This window comes from Garra rufa, chromosome 1, assembly GCF_049309525.1.
Source record: "Garra rufa chromosome 1, GarRuf1.0, whole genome shotgun sequence".
NCBI lineage: Eukaryota > Metazoa > Chordata > Actinopteri > Cypriniformes > Cyprinidae > Garra > Garra rufa.
The window spans coordinates 61,793,327-61,809,772 of NC_133361.1; the positions used below are offsets into that span (position 1 = coordinate 61,793,327).

Here is a 16,446-nt window from a genome sequence, read left to right on the forward strand (position 1 = left end):
AACTGAGTGCTCAACTGCAAAAGGTATCCTTCTGTATACATTTTGTAATAGGTTACAATCTTCTTAATGCCCCAGTCTGTTGTGTTGTCAAAAATGCAACCTCTGAGGTCTTTTGATATTAAGGAACTACACACTAAACTCAAACTTGCATATCAGAAATTATATTGTGCAATAATGCACAACACCAACAGGGCAACTAGAATTACAATGTTAACTTTCATTTAACAATGAAAGATTGTTTTTGATAGATATAAATTAAAGTGCTGTTACGCTAAGCAATTTTCTTGCGATTGTGTAGTGTCTGCTTAAAACTCAAACAATCATCAATAATTTTATGTCTTAGTGATCCTTGTAGCCTTTTGACATAATATGGCATATAAATTACAAACATTTCCCACCATTCTACATTTAGATGGGTGCTAAATGGTGTTAATTATTAAACTACTAAAAACTATGAAGAGAAATGTTTGTTAATGAGCTTTTTTCCCCATGACTAAGACGGGAGGAAGACGAGACGACAATGACTATATTAACATGCGATTTTGTTGATTAAATAAGATGAGACTAACATGTATTTAAAAAAAATAAAAACTTTACCTAAACCTCTCTTTATTTTCATCAAAGAAAAGGAGACAAAATGTTATTGCAGACTGCTTCACATGCCTCTGCTACGCAAGCTTTCGTAGTAATGGCTAATATTTCCCCTTTTGAGATAATTTGTGATTTGTGACTTTGTGATAGTCTTGGTTACATATGGTAACCCGCTTTACCCTGATGGAGGGAACGGCGACGTTGTGTCAAATGTACAACACTAGGGGTTGCTTTTGACAGCCCAAACACCTGACGATTTGAGAAAAGGCCAGTAAAATTGGGTGTGCAGGTTTTGCATAGCTGGCCACGGCCAGGATATCCGGGTAAAAATAGGCCAAATCTGCCAAATCGTTCTGTTCTGAGGAGCCAAGAAGTGTCTCAAAGCTTCCGAATTCTAGGCACAAGACGTTAATGGCGAGGGCTTGGAGGTCTCCCACTTTTTTGACCAATGTCAATGAAATCAGGAGGGCCATCTTCATAGAGAGAGCACTGATGTCAACTGATTGAAGGGGCTCAAATGGATCCTGCTGTAGGGCCTGGAGGACCACAGACAGATCCCAAGAGGGCATAAGCCGCAGCCTAGGAGAGTTCCTCTGAGATCGCTGCCCGTGCCTTAGATCCAACGACAAAGAAGTGAGTGTTGCTGCATCTCACAAAGAGACAATGTATCCGACTCCAAAGAATAGAACGAATTAACAGATCTCACGCTGGTCCATTTATACCCGGATATCCGTGGCCAACATGGCCAGCTATGCAAAATCTGCACACCCAATTTCATTGTTTTTTTCTCAAATCATCAGAGGTGTTTTGCTCTCAAGAGCGACCCCTAGTGTTGTACAGTCGACACAACGTGGGAACAATAATTTCTTGGTTTACCTTTTAAATCCAACTAAGTTTGGTGGTAAAATCTAGCATTATATTGCTATTTTGAAGGGACACTGCTGACAAATCACAAAATATAAATCACCATTGTTTTTCCCACATCAACTTTTAGATCCAGAGGGCTGGGACCATGGATGAGGCCTGTACAGCCATAGTGGAGGCATCAAACAGCCTCCACATGCTTGGGGCATTATCCAGGGTTTCCTGTCTACAGGAAAGGGATGACCTGGTCCAGGCAGCACTAACTTACTATGTGGAGGGACGACTGGAGATGCCTTTGAAACAGTAAGATTCAGTATGACTACTTGATCACATGCTCAGTTTGCACACACATACAAATTCACAAGCGAAGTAAAAATTTAAAAATTAAAAGGTCATTAAAACTACTACCAAAATAAAGTGTCCTAATAAGGTTATGGGCCACCACATGCTTCCAAAACAAAAATTTACAGATAATGTACTCACCCCTTTCTCACCCAAGATGTTCATGTCTTTGTTTCTTCAGTCATAAAAAAAATGTTTTTTTTTGAGGAAGACATTTTAGGATTTTTCTCCATATAGTGTACTAATATGGTGCCCCAAGTTTGAACTTCCAAAATGCAGTTTAAATGCAGCTTCAAACACTCCCAAATGCGGTTGTAAACGATCCCAGCCGAGGAAAAGGATCTTATCTAGCAAAACAATTGGTTATAAAAAAAATAAAATAAAATAATAATAATAATAATATTTATATACTTTTTAATGTCAAACACTTGTCTTGTCTTGCTCGGGGCACCATTGAAGTCCACTAAATGGAGAAAAATCCTGAAATGTTTGTGTTTGTGTGTGTTGCAGATGAAAAGAGCGATTGGATAGGGGATATGATTGGATCCCCTAAAGGGATTTCCTAATTCCTAAAGGTTAATAGTTAAAAAAAAAAAATAATTGGTTACACAGAACTTGATCACATTGATTTAATACCATGACTGATACCTCCGGTTCAGGATGGTCCTCATCCTCAACACGTGCCTTTTTCAGTCGCGGAAAATACTTTTCAATACTCATCTGGATTGAAGCAGCAAACATTCAGTGTAAGAGTAAAGAAATGACATAATTTATAATACGTTTATTTGATTCACAGCTGCTACATATAGTGTTTTGACCTCGACATCCCAAAGGGACTGTGCTGATCTGTCTCCAAGCGTGAACACAAAATGCAGAGACTTGCCAAGCCCACTGCCTTTGATGTGCTTCATAGCACCGTGAGCATTGCGCTTGTGTGTGTGTGTGTGTGTGTGTTTGTGTGTACAGGACACAGAACCAACACAACCAGCAAACAGACCAGCACTAACAGGACTTATGGGGCTTTCTCGAAAGTCTCAGAAAGCCCAGCACCATCACAGAACACAGCAGAGCATGCTATTGCAAAGAAGGCGAACAACAAAATGGTTTATAAGAAATCAAAGCTGAACAATAGGACCTGGGAAGATGCAGTACCTTGAAAGCAGCTGATTTAAAAGAATCGTTCATCCAAAAGATGAAAGTTCTGTCTAGAACCAGAAAGTTCAAGACCATAAAGTAAGCCTGGTTCTGTCAACACTGCAATGGCTCCCTATTAAACATCGTATAGATTTTAAAAATCTTGCTAATTACTTATAAAACCTTCAATGGTATAGCTCCTCAGAACTTGAGCGAGCTCTTATCACATTATAGTCTCTCACGTCTGCTGCGTTCTCAAAACTCTGGCAATTTGATAATACCTAGAATATAAAAATCAACTGTGGGAGGCAGATCATTTTCTTATTTAGCGCCTAAACTCTGGAATAATCTACCTAACACTGTTTGGGAGGCAGACAGACTCTGTCAGTTTAAATATAGATTAAAGACCTATCTCTTTAACCTGCCTTACACATAATAAATGTACACATTTCTTTAACTTAAATCTGTTAAAGGATTGTTAGGCTGCATTAATTATGTCAACTGTAACCGGGAACATTTCCCATAACACCTGATATACTCATTGCATCGTAAGAAGAATGGCAACTACAAAAATTTGGCTTTGGGGAGTCGTTTATTAACTGGATTAAGATTTTATACACAACACCTTCAGCCACAGTCAACACCAATGGACTAACATCACAAAGCTTCACACTGCACAGGGGGACTAGGCAGGGATGTCCACTCTCTCCATCTTTATTTACCATCTTCATTGAACCCTTAGCAGCAGCCATCTGCCAGAATCCACTCATCAAAGGAATTCACACACCCCAAACCCAACATAAGATTAGTTTATATGCCGATGATATCTTACTCTTTTTACAAAATCCTCAGTCATCTCTACAAGAAATAACTAAAACCATTGATTCATACTCTAAAATTTCTGATTATGCAATAAACTGGAATAAATCTTTAATCCTTCCACTACATCAATCTAAATGGGATGTGGCAGCCCAGGTATCACCCATTCCTCTATGCACAGGTCACATCACTTACTTAGGCGTTAGGGTTTCCTCCAGGCTGTCAGAGCTGACTGGACTCAATTTCACTCCTTTATTAAAAACAGTAGAAGATGACCTCAATCGCTGGCACAATTTACCACTCTCCATCCAGGGAAGAATAGCAATAATCAAAATGACAGTACTGCCTAAAATAAACTACCTATTTTTAATGATCCCAACACAGCCTACTCTCAATTGGTTCAAATCTCTAGACTCCATCATCAACCGATTCTACTGGAAAAATAAACCACCAAGGATAAAATTAAGCACTTTACAAAAACCCAAATCTTTAGGAGGCTTAGAAGCACCACATTTTTACCATTACTCGCTAGCAAACCAACTCCAATACATATATAAATGGACTCACCCCACTCAGGCAGACACCATTTGGCTAGATATAGAACAATCACTTTGCAAAAACATACACATATCAGACATTCCATTTCTTAGTCAGTCCATTAAACATCACTCATGCTTCAAATCCTTGGCAATAGCTTCAGCTCTGACGGCCTGGTGGAAATATTATCAAATCACAAACTCCAATCTGGCTCCATCTAACTTCACCCCACTCTGGAATAACCCTGACTTCACAAGTAACAAAAAAATACTAAATTTTCATAAATGGGCAGATAAGGGTATCACACATATTAATCACATTTTTCAGTCAAACAAACTGGTTCCATTTTCCTACCTAGTCCAGAAGTACGGTATTGGGAGCAATCAATTCTTGACTTATTTGCAACTCAAATCAGCTGTCTTATCTAAAATCAATAACAGAACCATCAATCTTCACCTTCCTTCCGCAGTAGCAGATTTAGTTAATATATCGTCCCCCAAGAAATTCCTTTCTAAATTATACAAAATGATAACCAATTCAAATAAAACCTTAAGTTTACCAATAACCAAATGGGAAAAAGACCTTTCTATTGCTCCTGATACCGACTTCTGGACTCAAATTTGTAATAATATTTATTCCATGACTAAAAACGCCAACCTTCAGCTCATACAGTATAAGACCCTTCATAGAACACACTACACTGGGGAAAGGCTGTTTAAAATGGGATTCACATCAGAAACTTGCGTGCACTGCTCACAAAATAGTCCGGACACATATATCCACGCCACATGGCACTGCCCACCCATTAAACAATTCTGGGAAGATGTCACTGAATCCCTATCCCACCTCCTGGGCTGTCACATCCCATTATCCCCTTCACTCTGTCTACTGGGCGATCTATCAACACTTAATCAGGAAATAACAAACAAAAGGATACTCCACATAGCTCTAGCCATTGCCAAGAAAACTATCTTCTTGAACTGGAAATCCCAAAACACCATTCACATAACACACTGGAAAAATCTGCTTACAGAATACATCTCCCTAGAATATTTTTCATCTCCATATACATCAGAATCGCAACATCCAACATCAGACCTCAGTCAACTCTTACAAATCTGACACACTTATCTTTAAGTATTCACAAAATATTATTCATATTTATATAAGGTATTAGTAACATGAGTGTTTTCATTATTATTATTATTATTATTAATATAAATATTATTATTATTGTTGTTGTTGTTGTTTTCATTTATTGTATCACTATATCAGAGAAACATTGAAAAGTAATAAATTGATGGGATGATGTTTTGTATGGACGGTACCAGTTTACTGAAGATTACATCATTAAATATACATAATTAAAAATGTATAAATATAAATAAATTAAAACTGCACCCAACAAATACCACTCATGTTTTTAATGCACCACATATTGATTTTAATGCACCGCACTCTTCTTTTAATGCACCATTTGAGTTCAAATTTACATACATCATATGATGTCTACAATGTTGCCTTGAATGGAGAGGAGGAAGGAGAGGAAAAAAAAAAACATGCACACTGACACAGAAGCTAGGATAGGTGTGGTATGTGTTGGGTATGGTTCATTAGTATATTTCCCTGCATACATATATTTAGATAACTACTATTGTGATTATATCATTATTATTATCATCATCATTATTATTATTATTATTAATAGTAATAGTACTGTTGCCTTCATCACAAAACATCGTCACTGTTACATCCTCTTTAGATGAACGTGTACTTCATTAAACGACGACACCAACACAAGCCTTTGCACAATGCCATTTTTACTGACTGTTCACTCGTATATAGGTGACATACAGCGCACACTGCGCATGTGCCATGGAACAGAGAACCAGTATGGGGTGCCGTAAGGACAAAATGTATAACGCTTGAAATGCAATACACAACATACTCCTCCCCTTTTACTTTAAACATCAACCCCAACAACTAAAAACTTTTGACATCATATATATGTTTTTTGTTTGTTTTACTTTAGGAACATTAACGATAGGAAAATAACTTTTAAATACATATATATGCACATAACTTCTAGGACTAGGGAAAGAGGGTAGACTACCTCGTTTCCCTGGCTGAACCCTGGGGATTATTCTGCCCCAGCGACATGGGTTAGCCACTAACTAGAGATCCAGTCTTTGAGGTTGTTTCCGCACTCTAGTCGGATAACGATGAAGAGGAGACACAGGTGGTGGTTTTACTAGCGTGTCTGTCACAGTCACTGGTATAGCTGGTGTAGGAGTTGTATTCTCAGAAGGAACGCTTACCCGAGGTTCAGTCGAAGGTGGTGTGGGCAAGATTTCTGGTACCACATCCTTACCAGGGTTGATGTGAGACCCGCGTTTTTGTTGGGCCTCCAAATCACAGGGGCCATCACCAGAGATTGCTGAAGACAATAACTGGTCAACATGTCTCCTCCATGTCTGATTGTCTTTAGTTTCAACAATGTATGAAACAGGGCCAGTTTGTGCAAGAATGGTTGCTGTTACCCATTTTGCTCCCTTTCCATAATTACGAGCAAGTACGCTGTCCCCTCTGTTGAAACTTCTAAACTCCGCCTTACATCGCTTCTCCACCTGCTTTTGCTGTTGTGACAAGACAATCTGCTTGGTTCCTGTTGGTCTCAGCAGGTCCAGTCTGTTGCGTAGTTGTCGTTTCAGCAGTGCAGTAGCTGGGGAGACTTTAGTGACTGCATGTGGCGTGTTTCTATAAGACAACAGAAAAGTGTTCAATCGCTGGTTTAGGGAACCCTTACCCTGTGATGTCTTTAGGGCCTTCTTCAAAGGTGATAAGGCGCAGATCTGATGTGTTGAATCCCATTCAGACGCAGGAAAGACTGAAACTCTTCAGACACAAATTGTGGGCCATTATCACTTACGAGCTGCTGAGGTATTCCAAAACGACTGAACACTGATCTAAGCTCTTCAATGGTTTTCTCAGAAGACGTGCTGTTCATAACTGCTACCTCCGGCCATTTGCTGTGAGCATCGACAACCACCAGAAATATGTGGCTCTCCATTGGCCCTGCAAAGTCGATATGTATTCTTTGCCATGGCTCTTCTGGGAAGTCCCATGGGTGCAAACAAGTACTGGTGAAATTTCTTAACACCAAATATGATTGCTAAGGCTTCTCGCTCAATTTGAGTGTAATTGCTCTCTGCCGAGTTCAGGGTCCTTGATGCAAAGGCGATTGTCCTTTCTTCACCAGTTGGCATAACGTGTGACAGTACTGCGCCGACACCGTATGGCGAAGCATCACATGCTAGCTGTATCGGTAGTGAAGGGTTGTAATGCGTGAGGGCCTTGGATTGTGTTAATACACATTTCACATCCCTGAATGCCTTCTCACATCTGTCGGACCATTTCCATTGTTTGGACTTGTTCAACAGTTCATGTAAGGGACGAAGCCTGCTGGCCAGGTTTGGCATGAACTTTGCATAGTATGTCAGTAGCCCTAGGAATGATCTCAGCTGGCTTACGTTCTTTGGAGATGGTGCATCCACAACAGCTTTTACCTTCGATGATGCTGTGTGGAGACCAGCGCTGTCAATTACGTGCCCAAGATATTCGATGGTGGGTTGAAAGAATTCACATTTGTCCTTCTTTACCCGGAGACCATACTCCTTTAGCCGCTGCAGTGTCGCACTCAAGTTCCTGAGATGGTCCTCATCATCTTTTCCTGTGATCAACAGGTCATTGAGATAACACTGTACTCCATCCAAGCCACTCAAGATCATGTCCATGGCACGCTGGAACAATGCTGGAGCCGAAGTTATCCCAAAAGGTAACCGCTGATATCTATATAGGCCCTTGTGTGTCACGATGGTCAACAGCTCTTGGGAAACAGGATCTACCTGCATTTGAAGGTAAGCATGACATAAGTCTATTTTGCTGAATTTCTGACTGCCCGATAATCCAGCAAACAGATCTTCGATCAACGGCAAGGGGTACTGTTCCACAGTTAAAACAGGGTTGACAGTAACCTTGAAATCACCACAAATTCGGATTGTTCCATCTTTTTTTAATATAGGAACAATGGGCGTGGCCCATTCACTCACACTCACTTTCTTAAGTACTCCAGTTTTCTCCAGGCGGTCTAGTTCAGTTTCCACTTTTGGCTTTATCGCATAAGGAACAGGACGAGCTTTTAGGCACTTAGGTTTACTGTCAGGTTTAATGGCCAGTTTAACCGTAATGTCTTTCATGTTTCCTAGATCGTTACCAAACACCTCTGCATGTTTCTTTGCAAACTGGTAGACTCTTTCGCTACTAAGTGAACTTCCTGCCAGTTTAACTTTATTTTCTCTAGCCATGATTGGCCCATCAGAGCTGTGTGACTACTGCCTTTCACAATATACAGTGGTAATTTTACCTTCTGTTTGTTCAGCACCACTGTCACATCTACAACCCCTGTCAGAGGTACAAGCTCTCCTGTGTATGATTTCAGGGTCAAGTTCGCTTCCTTAGGACAGAGGTGTGGCCATTTCTCTAGATAGGTTGACTCTGCCACGAGCGATACAGCTGAGCCTGTGTCCACTTGCATAGGGAAGGCCTCCCCATCCAGCAGTGGCGTCACCCAGTAGCCATCAGAATTTGAAGACACAGACATAACATGTGAGAACTCATTTTCATCCGATTCATCCTCATCTTTTCCTATATATTCCACTTGATTTACACGTTTCTTTTTATTTTTCCTGACATAACCTTTCCTTGGTTCCACATGTTTAGTTGGATTCTCATTTACAGTCAGCTTTTTGTTTTGACATGCACGTTCAATGTGCCCTTTTTTCCACAGTTTCTGCAGTCTTTGTCTTTGAACCAGCATTCCTGTGCCAGATGACCACTCTTCCCACAGCGGTAACATGCTTTCTTGCCATCCGGTTTCATTTTCTCACTGTATACTTTGTGAACTTGACTGGATACGCTTAACTCTTGCGCCTCTTTCGCAGCCATTTCCATGGATACACTGATTTCTATTGCTTGCTCCAATGTAAGATTACTTTCACATAGGAGCCGCTTTTGAATTGTCTCACTACGCAGTCCACAGACAAATCTGTCTCTTATTGTGTCGTTTAGCACTGTGCCAAATTCGCAGTGTTCCGACAGTCGCTTCAAAACGGCAACAAACTGTGCAATTGATTCTCCCTCTAACTGATTACGTTTATGAAAGCGAAATCTTTCAGCAATGATGAGGGGTTTTGGGCTGAACCAGGCTGCGCAGTAGATTATATGTCTTGCTGCCCATTACACTGAGGAACGTTGGTACTAACACTTCATCTTTTATTCCGTTAGCCTTGACAAAATAATCAAACCGCTCAGTATACGAGCTCCACTGCTCGACAGTTTCATCACATGGTCCGATTTGCCCCACTAGACCCACCATTCTGGTCTGTTTATCCACCATTCTGGTCTATTTATCAGTGTATTTTTCCACTCACTCTTTTGTAGCTGACTCTTTCCTCTCGCGCCGGATTGTATCGTCTTTGTGATGTACAGCCGTCGTCTTTTTTTTTTTTTTTTTTTTTCGCTATTCTCCGAGCGGGCTTTGCTTCGCATGCGTTTTTGCCTGTAAGCTTCCGACGAACGCATATAATCGCGTGCAGCCGCTGTCAACGGAATAACACTACATCTAGTAGTGTCGCGGAAGGTAAAAGAGCATTTATCCTCGTCGCCAGTGTTGTTACATCCTCTTTAGATGAACGTGTACTTCATTAAACGACGACACCAACACAAGCCTTTGCACAATGCCATTTTTACTGACTGTTCACTCTTATATAGGTGACATACAGCGCACACTGCGCATGTGCCATGGAACAGAGAACCAGTAGGGGGTGCCGTAAGGACAAAATGTATAACACTTGAAATGCAATACACAACAGTCACAAAATATCATTGTTACAACTCAAGCTTTACAATTGTTATTAATACTACTATTATTATTATTATTTATTTTTATTTATTTTATTTTTTTTATTGATATTATTATTATTATTATTATTATTTTATTATTATTATAATTATTGATATTACTGTTACCATCATCACAACATCATACTGTAATCACCATCCTTGGGATTATTGTTGTTATTATTATTATTATTATTATTATTATTATTATTATTACTGTTATTATTGATATTACTGTTACTGTCATCACAAAATATTAACCGTATCATCACTACCTTTGGTGTTATTGTTGTTACTCCGATTTATGGCCATTTCTATTATTTTTGAACATGCTAATACTACCTATACTGCTACTACTACTTATACATTATTATTATTATTCAGATTGTCTTGTTCTCATTTTTCATTTATTATCATTGTTGGTTTTTTTGTTGTTAGTATAGTTTTTTGTTTGTTTTTGTTTTGTTTTGTTTTGTTTTGTTGGTATTGTTTCTGTTGTTGTTGTTTTTGTTTCTGCATTTACCATGTATGTTTTTGCACTCCAAATAAAAAAAAATAAAAAAAAGAAGAAGAATGGCAACTACGCTAATATTAGTCTGTTTCGTTCCTATTCCGAGGTCAATGAGCATTAAGTGAGTGATATCTGTGTCTCACCTCTAAGAAAGCAAAGTTCTTGTCCTGGTTGATCTGCACTGCGAGCACAGGATTGCTGGGAGCTTGAGACAGCCCTGCCAGTCTCATCTGGGTATTAAAAAATTCAGCCATGGACTCCTAAGAAATAAAGGCAGTGCATTTCCAGAGAAATGTCTTTCATTATCAAAGTTATATATGGAGGAACATCAAGACACATATTAAAGGGTTAGTTCACCCGAAAATGAAAATTAGCTCATTATTTACTCACCCTCCAGGCATCCTAGGTGTATATGACTTCCTTCTTTCAAAAAAATGCAATTGGAGTAATATTATAAATTATCCTGGCACTTCCAAGCTTTATAATTTGTAATTAAAATGGAATAAAATGAGTAAATAATTGGCAAATTTTCATTTTTTGGGTGAACTATATCAAGAAATTTGTGTCTTGCCTACAGTCAAGCATGGTGGTGGCAGCATCATGGTCTGGGGCTGCATGAGCGCTGCTGGAATTGGGGAGCTGCAGTTCGTTGTGGGAAACATGGATTACATTATGTACTGTTTATTCTGAAGCTGAACATGATGCCTTCCCTTCAGAAACTAGGCAGAACGGCAGTTTTCCAACATGATAACGATCCTAAACACACCACCAAGATGACAGCTGCCTTGCTGAGGAAGCTGAAGGTGCTGAAGGTTAAAATACTTTTGTTTGTGATATAAACCCTTATTTTTTAAAAAGCAGAAGTTACTAAATCTCATTTTGTAGGCCTGTTTTAGGACAATTACTCTTAACTGTGATACTGAATTACTCATACTGCACCTTGCATGGCTTTGTACTGCATTGGAGTGATGTGCTCAAAGCCTGGAGGGGGGACATCCCAGTACTTGCACATCTTTTTCTTCCTTGTTCGACATGGCGAATAGCTGAGAAAAGAAAAATTAGAGCTTGGAGAAGATGCTGCAGACTTCATAAACAGCAGACGACACTGCATTTACTAATTTTACAGGCAACAAACAACAGAAACTGTAAGGGTGCAAGTGGCAGTTGTGATGGATGATGGCAGGTTGGTGTAGTGTGGTGTCTACAGTCACCTGTGCTTCTTATGACCTCTGGAGCTGCTCCTGTGGTCTCGACTCTTACGCTCTCGACTGCGACTGTGCTTTCCTCTGCTGCGACTGCTTCTGTCTTTACTCCAGCTGCGCAGTTTCTTACTGCGACCAGCAGAGCTACTGCGACTCCTTTTCTTGTGCCTCTCTCGCTCTCGCTCTGCATGAATAACGTTACAAATTGAAGTCAACAAGCACATTCGAATCAGAATTCTGTCATGCCTCAAGATCTAGAAATAAATAAATAGATAGTTCCCTGTGCAAAAGTCAGGAACACAATCGTAGGGGATTGATGGTGGTTATCAGGATGCAATCTCTGTTACGTTATGTGTCAATGATTATCATTAAAAAATGGGAAAACTGCACTTTTTAAAATTTTTACAGTGTCTGTAAGAAGTATTAAAGATATCTTAGTGTCCTTTTAGATATTGGGTCTCAACAAACTTTCCTTTTGACTTTTGGATTTTTAAGGCTCTACATGGTTCGGTTCCAGAGATATTGGAATTTCAATATGGCTCCAGGGGTAAAATGTTAAATTGTACATAGGGCTGTCGCGATAACCGCAATATCGCAATACCGCGCTATTGACGTGCATAACCGCAGAGGAATGCAACAACCGCAGCAACCGCGATATTTGCCTGTTTTCTTTTTTCCTAAGGATTTGCCCTTCTCACTTAATGCCTATGTGCTGAATATTAAATTAGTAATAAGTTAGTAATGATAACATAATGTTTTTATTATGAGACTCAGTAGATATGCACTTAACAAGACTAAACAGACAGCGAATGAGAGAGAGATCGACTGAGCATGTGCGATTACCTGCGTCTGTCTTTCAGATCGAGTCAGGTAGGCTATGTATGTGAAACTAGCTTGTCATGTCTAAGGAAAGTGAAATCTCTGTCTTAACATCGATGCTCTGCTGGTCAGCTGAGCCTTTAAAAGTGGCGATTAGAGTTAAAATGATTTCAACATCGCGTTTCATTACGTCTCTCTTTGATTAAATAAGCGTTTTTGAACGTATAGTTGAATGAACGGTTTAAAGACTTACTCAAAGATAGTCTCTTGCCTCCATCTTGTGGCGTAAAAATGAAACTGCACTGACTGACAGCTCGCCTAGAACACGCAGGTGAAATACTGACAGAAAGTCTCTTGTCCAATCAGACTCGAGGGTGCGCGCTAACTGTTATATCCTATACGAAGATTTCAGATGCAAAGCCTCTAAGTATGTCTGACATTTTTCTTAAAAATTTGCATTTCTTTCTGTCTAGGTTTCTATGTAAGTACTGTTTACTTCACGTCATATATCAACGCGATTTGGTTTCGGTTTATTGATTTCTGAATATGACCTTACATTGTAACAGCCTACACACATGGCGGTAATACCGCATACCGCGCTACTGAGCCACTCAAAATTACCGCAAGGGAAATTCCTTAACCGCGACAGCCCTAATTGTACACATTATTAATGGTCAAAAACCCAATGTGGGTCAATTTGAAAAAACAAAAAACAAACAAAAAAAAAACATGATGCTTCTTTTCTCTTAAAGAGGAATGTCTGAAGAAGAAATAATGTTGAAACTAGAGATGTTTCTTCTGTCAAAACAACTACGTTGATAATGCTTCTCTGAGTGCCATAAATATTCTTTTTCCAAAGTTTGCATGCCTATAACTCAAGAAGTAATAAAGATATCGCCATATGATTTTAGATTCTAGTTCTTAATAAAAGTTTCTTTTGAACACTTCATTTTCAAGGCCCTGCATCATTCAGTCCCAGAGATATTGGCATCTAAATGAGGCTCCATTTTCAGATTGTTGAATATTAACCATCTTCATGGCTTGAAAACCAAATGTTGGTCACTTTACATACAGCTGAATCTGATTGTATTTCAAGTGAAATGTCTGAAGAATAAGTAATGCTGAAACTGGAAATATATCGTGTTTCCCTTTATCAAAACAATTGTATAGGACATTCCAGTTTGAGTGTATGATTTTAGATTTTGGTTCCTAAGAAAATTTTCTTTTTGGAATCTTCATTTTTAAGGTTGTGTATGGTTTAATCTCAGAGATATTCTCAGTGCAGCTCTATGTCCAAATTTAGTATCCTATCCATTATCAGAAGCTGTTAAAATAAACAGAATCCCTTTTTCAATTATATATGTATCCTCCTATGACCTGGCGTCCCTATACCTGGACATGACATTTTTGGTTCTATGCACCATAATACTTAATTTGGTGTAATGGGAACCTGTTGTCCACAAACGTGGACACTTACACTGCCATCTGGTGGTGTCAGAAGAGAAAAAAAAAAAAACTTTACATAGAAATTTCAAGATGGTGGCAAACACATTTGAAAAGTCAGGCAGCCACACCAGACCAAAACATCCACAAGGCAAAGAAATCGAATAAAATATAATTATTGATTCTTGTTAAGTTACGCACAATAGTGTAGTATGATCAATATGGCATGCTAATTTGACAAATTTTCGTAACAGTAAAGATTTACTATTCCACTCAACTTGATGTACACATATGTGGACGATGAGACTTAGCTTCGTTCAAAATGTAAAAATGTTAGCAAAAGATGTAATTGTGAAAACGTAGTTTGGGAAGAACTTGTTAGGAAACATCAATGTACAATAGTTTACAACAGTATAAATTGACATTGCATGTGTGATAAATAACTTTACTAGGGTGACCATATTCTGAGAAGTCATGAAATTCATATTTATATTTTGAAATGACTTTTTTTAGGCTACTGTAAAGGCACTAAATGTGTGTAAAATATTGTAAATTAGTGCTGTATAACAACACAGGCAAATAAATACATTCTTGTGGGTTATGATTAAATGCATGTGAGTGACAGATGACAACAGTGCAAACTGTCTAAATATTATATATTGAAAATCAAAATAAAGCGATTCATTTGTGTTTATACAATGGCTGTATTAACACAGCAGCCTGGTGACAGTGTCCATAATAAATTCAATATTCATCAAAGTCGTTGTTTATGTGCATGAGGGACATAAAATGCAGCTGTTTCGCAGACTGACCAATAGCAGCACAGCCAAACCTGCACACAGGACATGAACGCTGCGAATGTCTTTACTGTACCTTGTCGATTCTCGTTCAGCTGTTTCTCGAACTCTTCGAAATCAGACATGATCAGACCTGACGAAGCAGCAGGGGGTCATGAGCAATAACTAATAAACACAGCCACTACACTGATGACGAATACTACAGAGCTTCCGCTTTCTCATCTGATAACGGTGACGCGATGGCACCATGTGAAGAAAACGTGTTTGTTTAGGAAATCAATCCCATTTGATACGAGACAGAGAAGCTTCTCTCCGCTGCAGGTCTGGCGTATGGGCGGGTCTAATCGCTGTGGGCGTCTAGTGCGGTTATTCTGATTGGTCGAGACTGCTGTCAGTTACTGATAAAAGCGGCTACACGTCTTGCAATTTTGTTGCATCCAAACAGGAAGAAACTAATATTTATTGCTGTTGAACTACACAAACTGAGCTATCAACACTGCATAGAGAATATAACTCGATCATATCTAGACATGCTATTAATGATAATGATAAGCTTTTTGCTTTTTACAGATTGAGACCTCAGTTAAACCAAAAAAAAATAAAACTAATTGCTATAAAATGTTACGTACGTGCAATTTCAACCCCAAATAGAAAATATTTAAAATATTTTAGTTTGTTACAAAAAGACTTGACCTTATGAACCCATTGAAATCTCTAGGAAAGTGTGGGGTTTTCATTCATTATCTTTGATAAATTACCCTCTGCTTTAAAGATCTTCTGGATTTATTCTGGAATTTCTCATATTTTGGAACTTTCCCTGTAAAATATGTCATCTGTCCTTTTTTGCTGATGTTGAACTATGATACTGGAAACTTTTTTATGTCACTTGCATGGTCAATAATTATTTTATTAATAATTTCGGTAAACATTGGTTGAAATATTTAAATTTTAAGTTGGAATATTGGAATTCATCTTTATATAATATTAAAATTATTTTAATTATTTCAGAAAAAGTACAAATCTATTTTCTAATTATGTATAGAAACATTTTTAAACAATTAACTAATAACTAATAAACCCCTAACTAAATATATTTCTTTTACTTCAGTAAAAAAAAAAAAAAAAAAAAAAAATCCCAGTAAGTTCAGACAGCCAAAATCTAAAATTTGGTGACATAGAATGGCATAAAAATTCTAAAATATCAATAGCCACTATAGAATAATATGGCTGAAGTACTCAATGGCTGCATATAAGCTGAAATCTATAAACCATTGCTGTAATGAACATAACATCTTAAGTTTTCGACTTCATCACAAGTTAAAACTGTGTAGAATTAAAAAAAAAACACTTTTGTGTTGGGTGAGACTATAAAAAGATGCCAAAATATGCTAACAGACAAATCTGACCATGCTAAAAGGAAAAGACAAAG

At 38.4% G+C, this 16,446-nt stretch overlaps 1 protein-coding gene across 3 annotated transcripts in view; it reads left to right on the top strand.

Annotated features, from left to right (window-relative positions):
• LOC141337759 (NACHT, LRR and PYD domains-containing protein 3-like) overlaps positions 1 to 16,446 on the top strand; it is an 887,345-nt gene that overhangs the window by 492,935 nt on the left and 377,964 nt on the right. The window lies entirely within an intron of this gene.